The sequence below is a fragment of the Heterocephalus glaber genome, unplaced genomic scaffold, assembly GCF_053883595.1.
Source record: "Heterocephalus glaber isolate CG9 unplaced genomic scaffold, H.glaber_assembly_v1.0 deba00001608, whole genome shotgun sequence".
NCBI lineage: Eukaryota > Metazoa > Chordata > Mammalia > Rodentia > Bathyergidae > Heterocephalus > Heterocephalus glaber.
In genome coordinates this window covers 9443153-9467830 of record NW_028258379.1, presented here as the reverse complement: position 1 = coordinate 9467830, position 24678 = coordinate 9443153, and the positions used below count along the sequence as shown (strand labels likewise).

Sequence of the window (24678 nt, the reverse complement as noted above, 5' to 3'; positions counted from 1 at the left end):
TCACCTGCAAGGCCTGTGTCTGCTTTTTCTAAATCCCACCAGAGTATATTCAGGGTATGGACAGACAGGTGAAGACCTGAAACATGATTAGAGGGGGTAGGGAAAGTAAGCTATAGACTCCTTTGAGAATAGGAAGAGTTAAAGAGCCTTAAATCTTTCAGTCACTCGTACTTAGGGACTTGGGATATCGATTACTCTAACAACCACAAATCATTGTGGGGATCTTCTTCTAGCCCTTCAGTAAAAGATGTTAAGTACAGGCTTTTCCCCAGGGAAGACTCAGAGGGAGTAGTTCATAGGAGTCAGGGCCAAAGGTTAGGAGTCAAAGGGCTACACCTTGCAAGTCTTAAATCAACACATAAGCAGCCGGTTCAGAGGTGCCCAGCCCTCTTCTTTCATGTAAGGACCTCAGAAATCAGAGGGACACAGTGACTCAGGTCACAATGGCTCCCTGTGGTGAGATGGTCTGAAGGGGGTTCAAGCAGAGGCTGGAGAGATGGGTGCCCTTCTTAGGTCCCCGAATCTCAGGGACCTGCTGACTCACTGGGGAAATCCCTGGACTCCTGGTGGACTCAGTCCAGCCACCCATGTGGGTTTGTTCATAGGTAAGTCTGGGTTGTCTTAATGTCAACAATAACAGGAAATAGTGGCCTTTCCTCTAAAAAGGAGGCAATATTGTATTCAAACTTACACAAGAGAAAGACAAGGGGGTCTGATTCCCAGAAAAGCATCAACTTTACCCAAAATCTTAGGAGGAGTTAGGAGGTAAAGGGAGAGAGCAGGGTTGACCCAGGAAAGTGGCCCCAGAGGCTTGGTACTGAGACCTGATGTGGGAAAGGGAAAGGAGTATTATACTTGGGGTGTGGGTCAAGTGAGATTCTAGGAAAAACCATCAGCCCCTGAGGGTGAATAACTCACCTCATCATAAGCCTCCAAGGGACTGCTTTGATCAAAGAGAAGACACAAAAGTGCACATACAGAAATAACCTCCCCAGGAAGGTGAGCAGTTTAATGGGTTTTCACACAGGAGTGGGAGACCATCTCATCATTCCTTTCTCAGGACAGGGGTCTGGGCATGCATGCCTGCATGGCTAAGATCTGCCTTTGGTGTCTTTATGTGTCTTTCAAGATAGACTGTAAAGAACCCTTCGGCTCCTCCATTTGTGGATTCTTTCCACCATCTCTCTGGCTTCCACTTCTAAATCTGCTTCAGCCTGGGGAGGCCATCGTGCTCAACTCTGACCATTTTGCCTTCTTGCCTCAGGACTAGACTTTAAATAAATTTTTAAACACTCATGCCTTTTCCCTCTTTATTATTTAAAGTTCCTTCTTTACTCATATTATTGATCTCTGTTTCTAATTTAAAAATAATAGCCAGACATAGTAACACTGCCTGAAGCCCCAGCTTCTTGGGAAGCTGAGCCAGGAAGATCACTGGAACCCCAGGAATCTGAGACCATTCTGGGCAACATAGCAAGACTTCACCTCAAAAATGAATGAATGAGGGCTGGGGATTTAGCTCAATGTTTTTGCCTCCTGCTGCACAAGAGCAAGGACTGGAGTTCAATCCCCAGTACCAAAAAAAAGAAAAAAAAAAAAAAGAAAAAAGAAAGAATGAATAAATGATTGGAAAAAAAAAGAATGAGTGAATGAATAAATAAATATTTAAAATAAGTTCTCTAGTGAGCACATATCAGGAGGGAAGAGAATTCCTTGTGTTTGAGCCTTATGGATCAAAGTGAAAATCTTTGGTGCTGTGTGAACTTGACCTTGATGATGATCCCCAGGCGATGGTTGCCTGCAGATGAGGTTGCCTCCTGCTCTCTTAGCCCCCAGCAGCTTTTTCTGTTGCTAAACTCTGGAGGAAGGATTTAGATTATCCTTTGAAGCTACAAATTCCAGGACAGAAAGAAGAGACTAAAAAGTGGTAAGGGACAAAAGGGGACACTTCTTTCTCCCAATTTACTGATGTAGTACAGCTTCCTGAGTTTGAGCTTCTGATTTCTAAGAACTCAAATAGTCAGGGGCAAGCCAAAGGCAAACTGAGGCTGAAGTCAGTACTGTCATCTGCCTAAGGTCTTACAGTTAGTGGGGCATAGATAGTTCACATTTAAGAACAGCTTAATGCCCTTATAGTATTATAAGGGTTCTGATAGGAAAAGGACAGAGGAAAACTTAAGGAAGCACGGTTTAGGGAAGCTAATAGAGGAAGATGCAGTACTTTAGGTTTTATAACGTAAAGGAGATATTGTCGTTCCTAAGTCTGATGGGTCAATAGGAAGGAGTAGTTACCAGAACAGAGAGAGAGAGAGAGAGAGAGAGAGAGAGAGAGAGAGAGAGAGAGAGAGAGAGAGAGAGAGAGAGAAAGGCATGACCTTTGGTGCAGGAGCAAAACTAATCAGAAGTGATTTAGGAGGGAAAGAACTAGGGGAATAAACAATCCTTCTGCTTTCCAATTTCCTGTGCATATCTCACTTTGCCTGAGCACAACTAGAAAGCAGAGATCAAAGATGCCCCATTAATGCAGTATAGATAGCTCAATCCTCTGGGACACAGGACAGGGTAATGGGCAGTGAGTGAATCTGGAAAAGCAGATGGAAGAGACCCACCTAGAAGCCCAGGTGAGATTTATTTATTTGTATTTATTTATTTATTTGGTACTGGGGGTTGAACTCCAGACCTTGTACTTGTGAGGCAGGCGGCAGCACCATTGAGCTAAATACCTAGCCCTATTTTTATTTTTTTTAGTGCTGGAGATCAAACTTAGTGCACTGTACCACAGAGCTATTCTACTGGCTTGAGATTTATTTTTTTTTGGTACTGGGGATTGAACTCAGGACCTTGTGCTTGCAAGGCAGGCAGCAGAACCACTGAGCTAAATCCCCAGCCCCTTGAGATTTGTTTTTAATAGCCTCCAGCATTTTTGCTTCTTTCTCCATTAGTGCACCTGTTCTGGTGTGGCTCACAGATGCTTGTATTTCTGCTACTTCCCTATTCTGTGAGGCTCCCTACCCTGTCCCCCCAAAGCAGGTCATCACTGCTTAGCTGTGGGCCTCTCTTCTCTCACCCACTACATCTTTATCAAAACCAATTCTGAAGATTTCTGCTGCTGGCCATGACAGAGCAACAGGATCCAGAATAATCCTCCCATTGTAAACAACTAGAAAATGGAACAACAAAATGTGCTGAGGGCTTCAGATATTGCACAACAGGCTAGGCGGACTGCAATCTCTCAGATAAAGGAAACAAATTAGGAGAGCCCTCTGATCACCCCAGTTTCTGGTTGGAGACACAGTCTGGGCTTCACAACAGGAAAGGAATGTCAATCAGAGAAGGGGATCATGCTGATTTGAAAGACAGAAATAAATGTCAGAAAGATTTTAGATGGAAGCTATGGGCCAGCATTCTAGAAAAGAAAAGGCTGTGTAGAAAAGGCTCCATGAATGCCCACTGAATGCTTGCTTAATCCTAAAACACACACACAGAGTGAAGCTTCCTCAGGCTGGGGAAAGAGTGACCAGTAGATACGAACTGAACAATCCAGGAAGTGCATGTGAGACTATGAAATGTACACATATCCATCAGCTTGATCAGCTGGGGCATTTAATAGAGATTGAATGAGTCATGTTCAAATAGTAGGACTAAACTATCCTGGGGAGTTAAAAAAAAAAAGAAATTTTAGGCTCCTTCTGACAAAGCTTAAACCAACCCCCTTAAAAGAATAGTTTTATTCATAAGTAACTAATGGCCTATCAGATAAAAACTCAACACTTTCTTATTTTTGGTTTTTGACGTAAGATCTCACGAGTTACTCCAGGCTGGCCTTCAACTTCCTATGTATCCCAAGCTGGTTGTCAACTTCCAGTCCTCCTGGCTCAGCCTCCCAAGTGGAAGGATTATAGGCAAGAACTACCACACGTGACTTAAAACTCAATGCTCTTTAAAAGAAGATAAAAGAAAAACCCACAGATCTTCAACAATATAACCTTCAAAAATATTGAGCACCCAATAAAAAAAAACTGCTAGACTCACCAGGCAGTGGGAAAATGTGATCCAAGTGAAACATCAGTTAAGAAGAACATACCTGGAAGTGACAAGAATTGACTAAATGAGCAGAAAGGCACATTAGTAGCTATTATAAGTATGCAAAAATGTGCTCACGAACTTAGAGAAAAATATTAATGGGAAGAAATAAAATAAGAACCAAAAAGACATTCCAGTGATTGAAAAAAATGCCACATTTGAAGTCAAGGAATGGAATTAAAAGCAAATTGGACACCACAGGAGAAAAAAAGGGAAATAAAAATATAATAAGAGAAACTTCAAAATGAAGCCCAGAAGGGAATAGGACTTATGAAACTAAAAAGAAAGAAATGAACAGTCTCAATAACATGTTGGGCAACACCAAATGGGATAACATACATGTGACTGAAAAGAAGAGAAGGCAAAAAAATTCTTCACAAAATCATGGCCAAAACTTTTTCAAGCTTGATATAAAAAAGAAACTATAGGCCATACCACCACTCCCAGCACAGAGGCAGGGGCTTCTGGGCCGCTATACCACCACACCCAGCACAGAGGTAGGGGCTTCTGGGCCACCATACCAGTGCTCCCAGCACAGAGGAGGTGAGCCACGTGGGCACCAAGAGCACACAAACCCCCTGCACCCCCCCTGCATCGAAATGAGAAGACACATAAACAAGTCTCAAACCCAAACTTCCAGATCACCTACAGCAACCCCAAAAGGAAATGAGATGGAACACTCTGATACTCAACCACCTGGACTCCCTGAACTGGCAACAAAAGAGGATCTGGAAAAAATGAAATCAGAAATAATTTCTCAGATAACAGCAGAGATTGTGCTCATAGTGCAAGACATGATTAATAAATCTAGAGAGGAGCTCAGGAACACAATGGAATCTCAACATAGAAAACAAATTAAATCTATAAAACAGATGCAAACAGATTTCCAGAAGATTAAAAATTCCATTGAAAGTCTACACAGCAGAATGAGCCAATGTGAGGACAGAATTTCAGACATGGAAAATAAGATTGCAATTAGTGACCAGGAAAAAAAAATTCTTTAAAATAGTAAGGGACTATGAAAATACAATCCAGCAGCTGCTAGACGATGCAAAGAAGAATAACATAAGACTGAAAGGAGTCAAAGAAGGAACAGAAGAAAGTGCAGATGACATAAAAAAAGTGTTCACAGAAGCGATGGCAGAAAACTTCCCAAGCAGGGGAAAAGAACTTGACATACAGATAAGTGAGGCATATAGGACTCCAACTAGCCTTGCTCAAAAAAAATCTACACATAAGCATATAATTGTTAAGATTCCAGAAACCCAACAGAAGAACAAAGTTCTACAAGCAGTTAGAGAAAAGCAACAAATCACATACAAAGGAAAGCCCATCAGAGTCACAGCAGACTTCTCAATGCAAACCCTTAAGGCAAGAAGAACTTGGAGTGACCTATTTCAAGCCCTAAAGGAAAACAACCTCCAACCCAGAATGATGTACCCTGCAAAGCTATCTTTCAAAATGGATGGAGAAATAAGATACTTTCATGACAAAGAGCACCTTAGGAACTTCATGAATAACAAACCAGCACTCCAAAAAATTTTAGACAATATCGTAGGAAAAGACAATGAGGATCACAACTGGAGGAAGCCCAGCACAATGAATCCATCAGGCACGACAAGAAATTAAATGCAAAGGGTGAAAATCCAACAAAAAGAAAAAGTCATGAAAATGATAACTCAATATGTATCAGTTATAACCATCAATGTTAATGGTTATAACCATCAATGTTAATGGTCTCAATTCACCAATCAAAGGAAATAGACTAGCAGAATGGGTCAAGAAGCAAGATCCAACAATATGCTGCATACTAGAAATACACTTAATTAAAAAAGAAACTCATATGCTGCCTGCCTTGCAAGAGCAAGGACCTGAGTTCAATCCCCAGTACCAAAAAACCCCAAACTCACAGGCTGAAAGTTAAAGGGTGGAAAACAATACTCCATGCAAGGGGAACCAAAAAAAAGCAGAAGTAGATATCCTCTTTGCAGATCAAGTGGATTTCAAACCAACACTGATTAAGAGGGACAAAGAGGACACTACATCCTTGTAAAGGGAACAATCCAAGAGGAAGAGATGACAATCATAAACATATATGCACCAAGCACTAGTGCACCCAACTATATAAAATAAATACAGACATGAAAAATCAAATAAGCACAAATACAATAATAGTGGGGGACCTCAATAACCCACTGTCACAAATAGATCAACTAGACAAAAAATAAGCAATGAAATATTAGAACTCAATCAAAGTCTTAAACAAATGAACTTAACAGATGTTTGCAGAGTGTTCCACCCCACAAAATCAGAATACACATTCTTCTCAGCTGCACACGGGTCATTCTCCAAAACAGAACACATACTCACTCATAGAACATATTTAAGTAAGTGCAAAGAAATTGAAGATATCACCTGTATATTATCAGACCATACTGTGATGAAATTGGAGATCAATAGCAAAAGAAACTGCAAAAATTTCATAAACACATGGAAATTGAACAACACACTTCTGAATAACCAATGGGTCACAGAGGAAATTAAAGAAGAAATCAGACAGTTCCTTCAATTAAATGACAATGACAATACAACATATTGGAATCTATGGGACACAATGAAAGCAGTCTTATGGGGAAATTCATAGCAGTGAATACTCATATTAGGAAAACAGAGCGAGCCCAATTGAACATCCTGATGCTAAACCTCAAGCTTCTAGAAAAGGAAAAGCAGGACAAACCCAAAGCTAATAAAAGGGAGGAAATTATAAAGATCAGAATAGAAATCAATGCAATGGAGACTAAGAGAACAGAACAAAAAATTAATGAAGCCAAGAGTTGATTCTTTGAAAGAATAAAAAAAATTGACAAACCCTTAGTCAATCTTATCAAAAAAAGGAAAGAAAAGGCCCAAATCCATACAATTAGGAATGAAAAGGAAGAAATTACAATGGACCCAGCAGAAATCCTGAGAATCATCAATACCTACTTTGAGAACCTGTACGCCAATAAGATGGAAAACACAGAAGAAATGGACAGATTCCTAGATATGTAGGAATTACCAAAGTTGAATGAAGAAGACCTAAAAATTGTAAACAACCCAATATCAATCAATGAAATTGAAAATGTAATTAAAAACTTACCAAATAAGAAAAGCCCCGGTCCTGATGGCTTCATTGCTGAATTTTACAAGACATTTAGAGAGGAACTACTGCCACTTACTGTTTAAACTCTTCAATGAAATTGAAAGGGAAGCAATACTCCCAAATTCATTCCTGGAAGCAAGCATCACCTTGATCCCCAAGGCAGAGAAAGACCCAACTGAAAAAGAGAATTATAGGCCAATCTCACTAATGAACATAGATGCAAAAATCCTTAATAAGATACTGGCAAATAGAATGCAGAAGATCATCAAGAAGATCATACACCATGACTAAGGGGGATTCATCCCAGGGATGCAGGGATGGTTCAACATATGCAAATCAATCAATGTAATACACTGTATCAATAGAGCCAAGGACAAAAACCATATGATCATCTCAATAGATGCAGAAAAAGCACTTGACAAAATCCATCACGCGTTTATGATAAAAACCCTACCACAAATTGGAATAGATGGTCTCTACCTTAATCTGATAGAAGCTATCTATGAAAAACCAACAGGCAGTATCATACTAAATGGTCAAAAACTGAAATCCTTCACACTAAAATCAGGAACAGGACAAGGTTGTTCACTATAACCACTCCTGTTCAACGTAGTTTTGGAAACATTAGCCATGGCAATTAGACAAGAGAAAGAAATAAAAAGAATAAAGATAGGAAAAGAAGAAGTCAAATTGTCATTATTTGCAGATGACATGATACTCTATATAGAAGACCCCAAGAACTCCTCCAAAAGTCTTCTAGACTTAATAACCAAATTCAATAGAGTAGCTTGATACAAGGTCAACACACAAAAATCAATAGCTTTCCTCTACATGAACAACAGACTCACTGAGAGAGAAATAGGGCAAACAATTCCTTTCACAATAGCATCCAAAAAACTGAAATACCTAGGAATCAACCTAACAAAATAAATCAAAGACCTCTTCTCTGAAAACTATAGCACTCTGAAAAGAGCGATTGAAGATGATATCAGAAAATGGAAAGACATCCCCTGCTCCTGGGTAGGAAGGATCAATATAGTAAAAATGGCCATACTTCCAAAACTGCTATATAGATTCAATGCAATCCCAATTGAAATCCCAGCAGCATACTTCATGGACCTTGAGAAAATAATCCAAAAATTCATTTGGAACAAGAAGAGACCCAGAATAGCAAAAGCAATTCTAGGTAACAGAGACATGGCAGGGGATATCACAATCCCCAAGTTGAAATTATACTACAAAGCTACTGTGATAAAAACAGCATGGTATTGGCAAAGAAACAGACCTGAGGACCAGTGGAACAGATTAGAAGATGCAGAAACAACTCCAGACACACTCAGTCATCTCTTCTTCAATAAAGGAGGCAAACACCCTCACTGGAAGAAAGACAGCCTCTTTAATAAATGGTGCTGGAAAAATTGGGTTTCACCTTGTCAAAGATTAAAGCTAGACTTGTATCTCTCATCATGCACTAAACTAAAATCAAAATGGATTAAAGATCTAAATATTAAAACAGAAACATGGAACCAGCTGGAACAGAGGTTAGGTAGAACTCTTGAAGACATTGGTGTAGGAAAAGATTTTATGAACAAAACCTCAGTTGCCTGTGAACTAGCACAAACAATCAACAAGTGGGATCTTTTCTTATTAAAAAGCTTCTGCACAGAAGAGAAACCACCAGCAGTGTGAAGAGACAACCCACAATGTGGGAAAAAATTCTTCACCTGCTCTTCCTCAGACAAAGGTCTACTATCTTGAATCTATAAAGAACTTAAAAAAATCAGACCTCCCATGTTTAAAGACCCAATCCAAAAATGAGTATCTGAAATGAACAGACATTTCTCAGACAAAGAATTAGAAATAGCAAATAAACATATGGAAAAATGTTCAACATCACTGGTCATTCGAGAGATGCAAATGAAAACAATGCTGAGATTCCGCCTCACTCCAGAAAGAATGGCTGCTATCATGAAATCAACCAATAACAAATGCTGGCGGGGCTGTGGGGAAAGAGGAACCCTGCTCCACTGCTAGTGGGAATGTAGACTGCTGCAACCACTGTGGAAATCAGTATGGAGATACCTCAAAGAACTAGGACTGGAAATCCCATTTGACCCAGCTATTCCCCTGCTGGGTATTTTCGCCAAAGAATTAAAAGAATCATACCACAGTGATATATGTGCACCTATGTTCATAGCAGCACAATTTGCAATAGCTAAAACTTGGAAGCAGTCCAAGTGCCCATCAACTGGAGATTGGATAAAGAAAATGGGTTTTTTAAAAAAATAAAATGGAATACTATCCAGCCATAAAAAATGAGAAATTAGAGACATTTATAGCAAATGGATGCACATTGAGGCGATGCTTTTAAGTGAAATAAATAGGATTCACATGTGTAAATACTGAATAGTTTCTCTAGTGTGAGAAACTGAAAGTGTAAATAAGGACTAAAAGGTATAATAGGTAATGTGAAATAGGAAGAAAAGGGGCAAAGGGGAAGGGGAAGTGGGAGGGGTAGGGGAAAGGAAAGAAGGGAATGGAATTAATATGAGAAAATGAAAAAATGGAAACAAAGTCTTTGTAAATAGGGAGGGATGGAGGGGTTGAAGGCAGGGCAGGGGAAGGGGGAAAAATAAGAACCAAGAGAGATTATGTAAAGGTGCAAATTTCCAGTGATGCATGTCATTACATTTTATATGTAAAATGTACCAATAAAATAACATAATGTTTTTAAAAAAGCAAAAAACAAACTATAAATAGCACTGATAAAAAAATACAGTGAAGCCCAATCAAAATAAACAAAACCACATTAAAGTACATTATAACCGAAGTATTAGAATTAGTGATAAGAGAAAATCTTAACAACAGCTTGAGAAACACACCCCTCCCCCCTTTTTTATTTTCAGAACCGGGGATTGAACTCAGGACCTTGCACTTGCTAGGCAGGGATGGCGCCACTAAGCTACATCCTTGGCTTGAGAAATAGATAGTGTTTTAGAGAGTATAAGAAACATTATCTACTTCTAATCAAAACTATGCAAACCCGAAGACAGTGGGATGATATCTTTAATATACTAAAAGAAAAATATGATCAACCTAGAATTCTGTGCGTAGTGAAAATATCCTTTAAAGGCACAATGAAGATTTTTTTGAGACCGAATTTTGGAGAGTCCACCACCAGCAGACATGCCTTATCAGAAATGTTAAAGGAAGCTCTTTAGGCTGAAGAAACATAATATTTGGATCTATGTATAAGAATGAAGAGTGCCAGAAATAGTAAATATAAAGGTAAATATTAAAGGCTTTTTTTAAATTTAAAAACCTTTTTTTTTTTTTTTTTTTTTGAGATAGGGTCTTGCTATGTAGCCAAGGCTGGCCTCAAGCTTGTGGTAATCCATCTGCCTCAGCCTCCTGAGTGCTGGGATTACAGGTATGGACCACCATGGCTGGTTTTAAAAAACTCTTTAAAATATTAAAGCAAAAATGATAGCAAAGTACTGTAGTGTTCACAACATGTGGAGAAGTAAAAACTAAAATAGCACAAAGGACAAGGGTACAAAGTGTGATAAATTATCTGGTGAATGTTTAAATTGAAAAATCATTACAGCAGGACACCTTGCATTAATTCTCTTCACTGACTTAGAACACACTTCTTTCATTGTTCTTTCCATTTTCTGAAGCATTTCTGAAAGTCCTCTGCTGTGAGTATTTTTTTAATGATGTGTGATCAAAAACACAGTGAATGCTAGTGCCAAGTACCATTCAACAGAAAGGCAGGCTTGTAAAAACATTCTGTCTTCATTTACTTTATTCATCATATCTGAACCTTTGTGACTTCTGACTCCTTTTCAAAGTCAAAATGATCACAAAAGGTAAATGTTTTGAATCAGTGCAGGACGTTGAGCCAGCCATGAAAGCACAACGAAAAACACTCACAAAAGAGGACTTCCAGACCTGTTTCAAAAAGTGGCAAGAATGATGGGGTAAGTGTGTTTGAAGAGAAGGGAAGGATTTTGAGGGGTATGAATGGCAATGTGCCTTTTACTGTAATAAGTTTAAAAAATTTTAGACATTCACTGAATTTGGTGATCACACTTCATGTATAGCCAAAAGTCAATATTCTAGGTAAAATAATAAAAGAATCCTCAACCCAAAAGAAGACAGGGAAAGATGAAAAAGATAACAAAGAATAGACTGGACAGAGAAAACAAATGGTAAGACAGTACACCTAAACCAAATCTGTATGATTCATATACTTATAATGAAAGAAACCCTTTTTAAATATAAAAGAACAAACAGTTTAAAAGAACAAGAAAAGGATGTGCCATGTCACACTTATAAGAAAGCTGGAGTGGCTATATTAATTTGTTATGGTTTATATCTGGATGTCCCCCCAAAGTCCCATGGGCTCATAGATGGGACTTCGGGGAGGTGATTGGATCATGAGTGTGTGATGCTCATCTCACCACTGGATTAGTCCACTGATGGGTTTATAGCTGGGTGTGATGTTGAGAGGTGAAGCCTGGTGGGAAGAGGTGGGTCACTGTGGGTGTGGCCTGGAAGAGTTCATGACTCCCTTGCTCTTCCTCATAGCCTCTTTCTGCTGCCCACTGCCGTGCCATGAGCTGTTTCTCCTCTGCCATGCCCCTCTGCCAGGGCACCTTGGAGCCAGCTGACCACAGACTGAAATCTCTACAAACTGACCCAAAATAAACCTCTCCTTCTTTAAAGTGTTGGGAATTGTGTCCCAGCAATGAGAAAGTAACTAAGACATAATTATACAAAAGGAAGACCTGAGAAGAAGTAACATCACTAGAGAAAAAAAGGACAACTTCATTATAATATAAAGAAACATTTAAGAAGATATAACGTCCTAAACATGTGCATCCATTAACAGAGTTTATAATATATAAAAAAATTGGAAAAATTTAAAGATGAACTAGACAAATCTACAATTACATCACTCTCAGGAACTGATAGAAAAATTGGGCAATAACTCAGTAAAAAATACAGAAAATTCAAATAACACCACCAATCAGCTTGACCTAACTGACATTTATAGAACATTCTACCCAACAATAGCAGAACATTTATTTCTTTTCAAGTTCCAAAGGAACACTCACCAAATTAGATTATAATTTAGGCCATAAAAAAAGACTAAGACACATTTTAAAAATTTGAAATCTCATCACCAAATAATTAAGTTAGAAGTAAAACCCCCAAAAAGTTTAGAAAATATTCAAATATTTGGAAGTTAAACATTACATTTTAAATAATCCATGGGTCAAAGAAGAAAATGTGAGGATAACTTAAAATTATTTGAAATGAATGAAAATGAAGGCACCATTTTGAGTGTGAAATTCAGTGTTTTTTAAGTTATATTTTCCATACTGTGCAATAACCACCACTAAATCCAGAACATTTTCATCACCTCCAAAAGAAAATATCTATTAACAGTAGAACCTGCTTCCTCTTTCATCTGTTGCCCGGAGACCATCGATCTATAGTCTCTTTCAATGGATTTGTCTATTCTGGATATTTCATGTAAGTGGAATTTAACACAATATGGCCTTTTGTGTTTGGCTTCTTTCACTTAGCATTTGGATAGAAACTAAAGTTTTAAATGTTTATGTTAGAAAAAAGAGAAAGTTTTTTTTTTAACAGGGTTACTAACAAAATTAATGGGGATAAAATAGTCTTCTCAACGAGTGATAGTAGGACATACAGATATTAATGTATAAAAGAATGAAACTAGGCCTGCATCTCACACTTCATTTCTCATGAGAAAATAAAGATCTCACTTCTCATCTCTCATGAGAAAATGAAAACAAAATCATCTGGGCATGGTGACACACATCTGTAATCCTAGCACTCTAGGAGTCCAAAACAGGAGGATTGCAAGTTTGAGCCCAGCCTGGGCAATTTAGCTGACTTAGTGTGATCCTGTTTCAAAGTAAACACTAAAACAAACAAAGGGCTGGGGATGTAGATCAGTGTGAAGGCACTGTGATCAATCCCCAATACCAGAACAAAAAACCTCTCAAAATGGATCAATATAGCTGAAAATTTAACAGCTAAAATTATGAAACTCTTAGAAGAAACATGGATATAAATCTGAATATAAAGGCTGTGATCAATAAAGTGAAATATCAATGGGGAAAATATTTGCAAGTTACATATATGATAAAGGACTTATATGCAGAATATATAAATAACTCTTACAATGCAACAATAAAAAGATAGACAACCTATTTTTTTTAAATGGGTGAAGGATTTGAATGGCCACTGCTCCAAAAGAGTTATACAAATAGGGCTGATGTAGCTTGGTGGTTGAGTGCTGGCCTAGCATATGCAAGGCCCTGAGCTCAATCTCCAGTCCTGGCCCCCGCCCCGCCCCCCTTCCCATACACACCAAAGCCTTGAAAAGATGCACATTTTCAATCACTAACAGAATGCAAATGAAAATCACAATGAGATACCATATCCCCTGGGATGGGTATAATAATAAAGAAAAGACAATAACAAGTGTTCTGAGAATGTGGAACGTTTGGAACCCTCATATAGTTCTGGTTAAAATGTTTAAACTTGAAAAAGTTTAGTGGTTCATCATAAAATGAAGCAGAAAGTTACCATATGATCCACATTTCCACTCCTAGATATGTAACCAAGTATTGAAAACACATGTCCATACACACTGTACATGAATGCTCTTAGCAGAATTGTATTAGCCAAAACGTGGAAGCAACCCAACTGTGCACCTATGATGAGTGGATAAACAAAATGTGGTGTATCTGACCCTTGGAATGTTATCAGCCAAGTATCATGAATTGTGATATGTGCTAAAACATGGATGAACCTGAAAACTCTATGCAAATTGAAAGAATCCAGAACAAAATATCACACACTGTACAATTCCGTTTGTATGAAATGTCAGATAAGCAGAACCATATAAATAGACGTGGAGTAGCAGTTGCCAGGGGTGGAGGGAGGGAGGAATAGGGAAAGACTGCTAAGACTGCTAAGATTTCTTTCTGGGGTGATGAAAATATCCTTAAATTAAATAGTGATGATGATTGTACCACCTTGTGAAAATACTTGAGGAGCCTAGGGAATTCCACCTCAAAATGTGGCACCCTGGTGTGCTGATTATTTTCAAACAAGGCCCTTGGAAAGTAGCAGATGAGACAAAGGGCTCCACTGATATTCCCTTATCTTTCCAAAGGCCAGACCTGCCAGAGGAAAATCAATCGCCTTTGGTCCACTCCCTGAGGTTTCACTAACTAAACTCATGGTTTGAGAAGGAAAACTGAGGAACATCACTGCACCTAGGCAGACTTTGTCATAAGCTATCATCTGTCTATTTCCCAGGCATTCATTCTTCTAAAGAGATCATTTATAAACTGCCCTCAACAGTCATTTACCACTCTTCAAATACAGTTGCCTACATTCCTCCACATCCCTCTGGCCTATGAAAACAGACAGGCAACTGAACTTCGCTGGGTTGGTAGGTATGCACGCTCCTATGATTTCTTTCCATACACATTAAATAAATCTGTGTGCCTTTTTCTCCTGTTAATCTGTCTGTTGTCAGGTCATTCCAGTGGCCCTTCTGAGGACAAAGGGGAAGTCTTTCCTTTATTCCTACAATACTAAAAGCCACTGAATTGTCTACTTTAAAATGATACATTTTGTGGTATGTGAATTACATCTCAGCTGAAAAAAATAAGGATCTGATAAAAAAGACTTTGTGGCCAGTATTGACAAACGATAAAGGCTTAATGTGAGGTTAACTCCCTTCAAAGATTACAGAATCTATTTTCTCTCTCCCTTTCCCTTTCCCGTTCCCGTTCCCTTTCCCTTTCCTTTTCCCTTCTCTTTCTCTCTCTTTCTCAATAATGGTAAAATATTCCAACCATTTTAAGTGTACAAGCCTGTAGCACTCAGTTCATTCATACTGATCTGCAAACACACCCATCCATGTCCAGAACTTTTCATCTTGCAAAACAGAAACTGTAACCACGAACCACTAACTCCCCTTCTCTTCTCCCCTCCCCACCCCTAGCAATGAACATTCTACTTCCTAGCTCTATGAATTTGACCACTCTGAGTATCTTATATACATGGAATCATACAATATTGTTCTTTTTGCTCTTTGTCTTTCTGTGAGGCAAAGGGTCATGTGGTTCCAGAGCTGTTCCCTGGGACTGGGTGTTTGTTGTGGTATCATCCCAGGAAGGGTAGGAGAGTCTGCAGTGCAAAAACAGGCCCAGACAGAATCAGGAGGGTTCTCCGTGCCCTGCCAACAGCTGGAAATTCTTTCTGCTCCTCTGAGTGTTACAAACAGAAGACATCTCAAGCCCAATCCCAAACACAGGAATTCTCCCCTCGTCAGTCTGTCTCCTGGGCCCCACTGAGACAGCTGGACTTCCCACGCAAACGAATGCACTCAGCTGTGACTGCCTTTCCCTGGGCAGCCCGCTCCAGCTCAGCCTCGAGGAGAGCACAGGCTCCTTGAGAGAAATGGCTGGTTTTCTGTTCCAAGTTGTATAGAGTGCAGCATGGCGCATTTTCCAAACAGCCTTCTCTGCTGCTCACAGCAATTAATGTAATCTCTGCCACCTTGGGTTGGCATGACAATGTTACTTACTTAGCCAGTTCTTTGAAACTGACAGCAAGGGTTTGAGTCTTGTGCATGACCCTTTCACCAGCTTTCAGGAAGATGAATAAACCAATTCTTTATTACTAAAAAAGAAAATCTTTCACTGGATTTGGGGTAAGGCCACAGCTAGATTGGAAGCAAGAAGACCCCCAAACAGAGGTGGATCTAATGGGCTCTGGATGTCCTGGAGAAGATTCTAGCGGGCTGAGAGCCTCCTGTGCTGTGTGTGCCCAGACACAGGGATCTGTAAACCTTTCCCAAATGACAAAGCTTTGCTTTCTCTAGATTCCCATAGGAGAATGTCTGGGTGGCTACCGGTGTGGATGGCCCTACAGACAGCTGGTGCCCTGCTCAACTTCTACAAAACATTATTAGTTTGTTTATATGTTTTTCTTTTCTGACAGGAACTACAAGGATTAGCACACTTCAGAAATCTTTCTACACTAAAAGAAGATGCAGCTGGCGGACATGAGATGTGGGCATGCAGGGGTGAAGGCACAGGAGGAAGATCTTGAGAACAGGAAAGAGAGATTTCCACTACGGACTTTATAAGGTGGTGACTTCCACTGCTGAAAGAAGCAAGGAAGCTATTGCCCTAGAGATTTCAGAAAACTGGATTTTATGCACTGGCTGTCAGATTTAAATGCAGACCTGGAGGTGGCAGCAGAAAACTAGATGGGGTGAGACCTTGGGTGGGTTCGGATGAGCCCTGGCTACTCATCATCCAGGGGCTCTCTGTTCAGGCTCTAGTCCACCTAGTTTGTAGGACGGAGAGTGGAGCAGCAGCTGACACACCCATGGAGGGCACATGCAGTCAGACTTTGGGCAACTGAGCCTGGTGTTCTTGTTTTCCTGAGTACTGTCAGGAACCAGGAGACCTGGGCTATGATGTAATTTTGCTTCGGACTCCCTTTCTCACCTGGGCCCAACTCTGGACACAGTTTTATCAGCTGTGAAATGAGGGAACAAGACCTGGTTCAAAGGCAACCAATTTACTAAATATGCATGCAACACAATATTGAACAATAACTGTTCCTTGGCTTGCAGAGGTACACAAATAAGGAGATCCGCCCCCCTTTCAGATGCAGTTGTATAGGGAAAAAACAGTATTCTAAGGGAGAATGAAGGAGGATATGAGAGCAAAGAAGAGAATATCTCTGCCAGATTAAAAAAGTGAACAAAAAGAGGGGCAAGAAAATTGGAGGAGTGTAGGTTGGTAAGCTCTGTGAGCAGAAAGTAGGTGGCTATGACTGGAGCACAGGTACATGCCACATAGCAGGCCCTCAGTCAAGAGCTGCTCGGTGACATTGGCTGCAGTAAGGACTGGGCTGACAGGGCAGGCAAGTCCCTGACCTGGCTGGGGAGGGATAAGCATATAGATTTCTGCAAGGAAAACAGGTTAGTATGGTGGGCTCTGCATCAGAGAACAAGTGGACTCTAGGAGAAGGGACCCAGAGGATGGCAGAAAATGTCCCAGAGAGAAATGGGAAGGGCCCACATGTAGAGGACATCCTTGAGGTGGGGCGAGATCTCAAAAACAATACAGAAGAGGATTCTTCTGGTTTCCAGAAGCAAATCAGATGTACAGGGGGCAAGAGAGAGAGAGAGGCAGCCTGTTTACAGTGAACGTACATAAAGAGACAATCTCAAAAAGGGAGATGAGCTAAGAGGGATGGTCAGTTTATTTTGTGCAGAAATTACAGGATGTCTGTGCAGAGATGGCCACCAGCAGGTAGGCAGAAATGAGGGAGTTTCAGCTGGTAGAGATTTGGGGTTCATGCAAGTAATGGCTGAAGAGGGGTCATGGATGTGACAGCCAGAAGGAATGTGGGGAGGGGAGGCTGGGTGGCCAAAGAAGCAGGGGAAGAGCACGTGGACAGAGAGGAAAGCAGAAGCCAGGCAGGAAGGAACCAGAAGAATCCAAGGAGGGGGTTCAGGTGATTAGGAGGCCCAGCGACTGTTGGGGGGTGGTGACTGTGGGATGGCTCCTGAGCCACCCTTGTGAGGAAGGGCCAGGTCCTGAGGACGGGAAGCAGAAGCAGGTGTAAAGGATTCTATGAGTAGTATGTAATAAGGGGAACAAGGAAGGTATCTGAGAGAAAGGGCTAAAGGAAGCCATTTTAGCCTAAGGAAGAGATGGCTGCACTTTGGGGCGCTGCTTCTCAAATGAGAACGCACGTTCACATCCCAGCGGTCCTGTCACCACACAGCTTCTGATCCGGAAGGAGGATGGAGGATGGTGACAATGTGGCACAAAAGAGGTAGGCATTGCTGCCATTCTCCAAATTATTCATTTGCAAAGGAGGCAGAGACATCTGTTGCTCTCCACTGAGGAAGAGTGGTGATGTGAACTATGAGGTGGCCAAGGGGTGGCCTGGACCTCTTCAGCAAGGGGTTCTGTGGATAGAAGATGGAGGCTGGGGTTGAGGTGGGCAGGCCTGAGGAGAGTGAAGGCCTCAGGGACAGTGCCCAGCTGACTTGGGGGCTGGAGACTACTGGGTTGCTGTGTCTGCAGCAGGGTTAGCAGGGCCCAGCAGCTGTGGGTGCAGAGGGAAGGAGTGGCTGGCCTAGGCGGGTCCCTCAGGAGACACTGGGGAGAGCCAGGGGTGCAGCAGATCAAGGGCACAGAGTCAGGCTGGTGAAGGGCCCAGGAAAGCTCCCAAGGGGCCATGGGGAAAGGTGGGGCCAGAGACTCAGGAAGAGGGGGAGGAAGGAAGGGGTGAGGGGTAGGCTCTGCGGGCAGAGAGGGGATGCCGGTGGTGGAGGTCTTGGAGGTTGCAAGAGACACCATGGAGGTGTCTGGAGGGAGCCAGGCTGATAAGTGACAGAGAATTCAATGTGGGGGCTGCAGATGGGAGGCCTGCAGGCCAGGCTCTGAGGCGGGGGAAGGCAAGAGGCAAGAGGCAAGAGGCCGGGTGAAGGGCAGAGCTGTTGGGTGGCTTGGGAAGAACAAGGGCCCCTCAGCAGGACAGGGATGGAGCCCTGGTCTTGGCAGGGAGGCTGATGTGGAAAGCGCTCCTTCTCATTAGGTGGTTTGGAAGCCAGGGTGCTCCCAGTGTTGAGCAGTCTGCTCTGTCCAGATTCCTTAACCCCATTTCTTGAGGTCCTGGGGTGAGACTCTGAGGCCTGAGTTTTACGCCCTGGAACTGTGATGCCAAGGGGAGAACATGAAAGGTGAGCCCTTCAGCTGCTGGCCTACTCCTTGCAGCCTGCTAGGGACTCTGCAGCCCAGTACCACAGTGGCTCTCTGGGGCCAGTTAGGGTTCCAGCCCCCCTCTGAGGTTGTGTCCTTAGGCCCTGAGATCTCAGTAGTTGCTTTTTCACAGCCCCTGGGACCTCTCATGTAGCTGCCCTGTCTCTCTGAATCCCTAAGTGGCTCCTGCATGCTGCTGAGCCAGGGAATGTGTGCGACTGAAGACTGGCCAGCGGAACCTCCTGTCTCGGAAGGACAAGGCGATAGCACAGTTGGAGTTCCCACTCCCAATTTGTTCAGCTCAGTTTGATTCTGCTTCTCTCCCTTGCGAGCTCCGGCTTGGACCTGTTTGTTCTTCATCAGCAGTTCATGGACAAGTAGGGGTTTGGGGAGGCCTGGGGAGGCCTGGGGAGGCCGATGAGGAGGAAGGGAATTCTCTGAGGCTGGGCTGGTGCCCTGTGGGCCTGGTCGTTCTTTGGCAAGCATTTGCCCACCCAGAGACCAAGGCTCTTGTCAGGTCAGCCCCGCAGAGGTGTCCTTTCCAGACCTCTTGGGATGTTAGGCCTCGTAACTACTCCCTGCTGGAAACTGCCACAGGCTCCTTTCTCCCAAACCAGAGCCTTCCATTCTTTACTCCTCCCTTAAGGGCTGGGATTTCTTTGCCTTTCAGCCTGGCTCTTCTTTCCTATTAAGGCTGGCCTCCCCTGGCCTGTTCCCCTGCAGGATCTGCAGCCCCTCCTCCTATGCTGCCTGTGGCTTCCTCCCCAGCCTCTGGCCCGCAGTGTGTGCTTCCCTCCTGTCCCTGTGCCCCTTGATAGTTGTCCTCAGCGGGGGGAGGGAAGCTCTAAAGGATCTGTGCAGAGACCCTGGGCAGAGGAAGATAAATGGAATTTGTAATAAATCCAGGAGCAAAGTTGTAACTTGACTTAAAAACAAACAAAAGGGCCAGAACTGCACTTAAGCTCAGCAGAAGCTCATCTCCCAGTGTAAACAGAAAAGAGCAGAAGGCTGAGGAGCCTCACACGGGCCTGGGACAGCGAGGGAGGGTCAGAGGCAGGACAGGCCACGACTTCCTCTGAAGGAGGATTGTGAGGGAGGCGTGGCCTTTCTAAGGGGGAAAGGGGATGTGGGCCTTGCTGTTGTTTGCCCCTATTTTCCCATGACTCCCTTTGGAGAAGGAGCTCTTGGGATTGGGACAAAAACACTGTTGGTGGGGTCGCTTCTGTGGCCTGTGCCTGGGGCGAGGGAGAGAAAAGCCTGTGCTGATGGAGAGCACACCGCATGTTGGGAGGCCTCAGCCTCCTACCAGGGATGCAGGGAGTCACTGAGCAGTCTCAGAGGGGCAGGGGACACAGAAGTCTGCCTGGCAGGATCCTGCGAGGTCACTCTTGCGGGGATCACAGTGCCTTGCTTAGCAGTGTCAGGCTGGCCTTTCGACTACGGCTCCCTGACCCCACGTGTGCCTCTCCGTAATTTCCAAAGGGTTCTCTCACAGGGCCTCTTCGATGGAGCCTTCTTGGCAACTGTGGAGTTGGGCAGAACAGAGATCTGCCCACTGCCCAGAAGAGAGTGGAGAAGGTGCAGTTCCTATGCGATCAATAATAAAGTGTGTGATCCTGGGTGAGCTGTTTACCCTCTCTGGGCCCAGGTTTTGCTCTCCAAGATGTGATTCCTTTCAAATGGTATACAAATCAGCTGTCGCTCCTAATCTCTGTGGCTGGGCTTTTTCAATGTCAGGAACTCAGGGGGACCCAGTGGGATATACAAAGCCCCAATTTAAACATAGTTCATCTTTCTGGAGCCTCATTTCAACACTTGATTTGGAGGAGAAAAAGAAAACAATGACTTTTTAAAATTATAAAACAAGATGTCTACATTATAGAAGGAGATGTGAAATTTACATTTTAAAGGTAAAATAGGAAACTTCAAGGGCCTTTTGTTTCTGTGGTTGGTTTTAGGTCTCCTGAAGAATGCATTTGCTCTTTCCTGCCTTCTGGGAACTTAGTAGGAGATTTTGGGATGTGTTGTTGAAGGCCCTACCCTGAGCCAGGCTCTCTGAGAAGCCTGGTGTAGCTCTTTCTAATGGCCACTGGGGCTGCCAAACTGTGGGCTGTCGAAACCCATGTTTCCCTGGTGAGTGCCAGGTGGCTGCACTCCCTTTCCCAAAGACAGAGCTGTTTTCACAGCATCTAACACAGTTGTTCTCATCCTAGAATCACCTGACGAGCTTTCAAAAAAAAAAAAAAAAAATGCTCAAGCCAAGGTCTCTCCGTGGCAAGGGGATCAGACTTCCTGGGAATGTGGTCAGGGTTCGGGGTCTTGGTGATTCCAACTAAAGGAAAAGGCAGAGTTAGGGGGAGATAGAGACAAGACAAAACCTTGCAAAGGGCAGAAAGGTTGTGCTGTGATGGACAGTGTTCCCGCCCCAAATTCATGTCCTTCCCAGAACCTCAGAATATGACCTTATTTGTAAATAGGGTCATTGCGAATGTAATAAGGTAAGGTACTAGAGCAGGTTGGGCCCTTAATCCAGTATAGCTTCTGTCCTTGTAGGAAGAGAGGGAGCTACACTAGAGAGAATGCATTTCTGTTTTTAAGTCAAACTTTACCAAGCTTGTGTTGCTTTGTCACGGCAGCTCTAAGAAACTGGGACAGAGGCTGTTGTCAGTAAGCCCCGGCTGCCCTGCTCCTCTCACGGATGCTGAGAGAGGGTCGCTGGCCCCAACAGTGTGTGGGCACCTGAGGAGCCCCCCTGACTGCTCTGCTCTGCACAGCTGGAGTGAACAAGCACAGGTTAGCTCATTTTACAAAAAAGCTGAGAGGATGGAGTAAAATGTGCCCATGCCAAGGGTCACTCTCTGAGGAAAAGATGACAGCAAAGGAATCAGTTCATTCACTCACTCACTCACTCACCTGCATTTGCTCATGGAGCCCTACCATAAACCAGCTTGGGGAACACAAAGGTACTGAAGACCAAGCCTCAGGGAGCTTGAGCTGGAGAAATGCATGGTGTGCACGAGAGGAGGTTGGACCACTGAGCACTAAGATTCCTTCCAGTCCTGGCATGGGGTGGCATAGAGGAAATAGAGGGGTGCCTGGCTGGGGACTGCTGTGTGAGTGCCAGGGCTTTTTCTGGTCGGAGCTGTTGAAAGACAGGGCCTAGGAGGACTACAGCAGACCTGAGCCTGTGGGAACAGGCATGACAAGAGGTGTGCTTGGATGCTCAGAACAGATGTGGGCCCCTCCTGGCTGGAGGAGAGATGGGCCTCAGTGGCCACTGCTAATTGTACAAAACCAAAAAATCTCCAGAATATTTTCAGCCCATTTGCACTTATCAAATATCAGGCTGGAAACCCCAGCAGTTTGTGTAGGATCCTTTCCAAAACTAGGGGGAGTTCACAAACTTGGCCTTGAGCATGGTGAGGTTCTCAAAATTCCAGCCTCCTCATTCTGGGATCACCCGCCTTCCCACAAGCCAGCAGCTGCTCACACACACCTGGCCGAACTGTGAAAGGCAACTTTCTAGATGGACTCTCCAGCCACAAGATGTCTGCATTCTTCTGGCTCTTTGGATTCCCTTTTGCATTTTTGGGAGTTACATGACACTCAGCAGTGAGTGATGCTGGCAATTTAAGAAATACAAAGTTCAGGGCCTGAGGCTGCTTCGGCCTCCACTGTGGTTTTTCTGAAGCTCCATTTCATCTGGGCTAGAGGTGAATGCTTCCCTCCAGAGACCCCAGCAGGCAGGCAGGGGCTGAAGCAAAGTTCAAGGAACAGTCGCTTCCACCACAGCTGGCTGTTTGTCTGGCATAGACACAATTTGAGAACATGCTGACAGGAAGCTCAGGACAGGCCAGCAGGACTGGACAGACTGCAGGAGTGCCCAAGGGAGACATTATGTTCCCGGGCTCCTGCTCCTTCCTAGAAACAGCCTGAAGACCACCATCATCATTAACTCTAAACGCATTCATTAAAACCTCCATGTTACCTGGCACTTGGATGTAATTAAAACAGAACAACCGTTTGCAGTTAACTTTACCTTTTATGACCTCGCAGACATTTACAAGGAAGTCCCAGGTCACCTTGTTTTCAAAGAGAAGCCAAGAGGTATGCTGAGGGCCCCAAGAAAGTGCTGAGAACAGAGCCCCAACCCTTCTCAGACTCAGACATGAAAAGATGAAAGGAAAAAAACATGTACTGTGTTTTATGGTTCTAAAAGTAACACATGGTCATGGAGGATAATTTGGAAAACATAAAAAAGTATAAAATAGAAGCCAGGCACAATCTCATCCTTAGAGACTATTGTCAATGTTCTGGAGTATGAATGCCTTTCCTGATTATGAAAATAGCTCTTCACGTCTGCACCTTAAAAATGAAAACGAAAACAGATTTTGGTAATGCAGCTCATGCTTTTATCAGGGAAGTCCTAAAAACCCATAATAGTTCAGGTAAGTTTGTAATAGGGATCCATAAAAAAATTCATAAGAAATTGAGGGCCTGCTGTGTGTAAGGCCCTCCAGTTAAATGCTGCGGGGAACAGAGATGTCCAGAGGACATTAGGAGGCTTGGAGGTGAGGAACAGATGAGAGTGGCTTTTAATATTTGTACGCTCAGCTCCTAGGAGAGCTTGGCCTTTAGGGTGGTTTGCTAGATTGAGCAGAGGGAGTCTGTCCCTCATTACTCACACACTCAACAAATACTTGCCTCGTTCCTACTATTTGTCAGGTGTAAAGGCATTCAGGCTTTGGAGCAGAGAAGCCCTGTGGTGAGAGCAGTAGTTTAGGAGATTTGTACAAGCATTTGATTTTACCAAATTAATGGTGTGATGGGTGGTCTTATGCGTCAGCTTGTTTAGCCCATGGTACCCAGATTCTTGGTCAAACACTTGTCTAGATATCGCTGTGAAGGTATTTTTAGATGAGACTAACAGATAATCAGTAGACTTTGAGTAAGTCAGATTACTCTCCATAATGTGGGTAGGTTTCATCCAATCAGTGAAGGCTTTACTAGAACAGGCTGAGGCCCCACAAAGAAGAGGAAACTCAACTTCCAGACTGCCTTTAGTTCCAGCTGCAACATTAGGTCTCCTGGGGTGTCCAGACTGCTGGTCTGCCCTGCATATTTCAGACTTGCCAACCACTTCCTTAAAATCTGTCCATCCATCCATCTATCCACCCATTCATTCATCCATCCATGCATTCGTCCATCCATATACATTGACCTATTCTGGAGAACCCTAACTAACACTGACGGGAATGGAGAAAGACAGGAGTAAAGAGACTTGGCTATTCAGACAGGGTGAGGGAAGTCAGTTTGGCCTGTTAGGATACTGGCAGAGCAGTAAAGAGGGGTGTGTATGTGTGAACAGCATCTCTGTGCGTGCATGTCTTTGCATGTGACAGTGTGTGTGCATACATGAATGTATATGCCTGTGTGCTTCTATACCTCTGTGTTTCTCTGTTGTACATGCACTTGCCTGTATATCTTTGTGCATCTGGGTGTGTGTGTGCTGCTGGGCATGTCAGGGCATGTTTATGTGTACATGATTATGTGTGTCTGAGTGCCTCTGTGTCTGTCTATAGGAGAGTGTATATCTCTGTA

The 24678-nt window shown here is 43.0% G+C and overlaps 1 protein-coding gene across 4 annotated transcripts in view; it reads right to left on the bottom strand.

Moving 5' to 3' along the window:
* Positions 1-24678, bottom strand: part of Rad51b (RAD51 paralog B) — an 828064-nt gene that overhangs the window by 59519 nt on the left and 743867 nt on the right. The window lies entirely within an intron of this gene.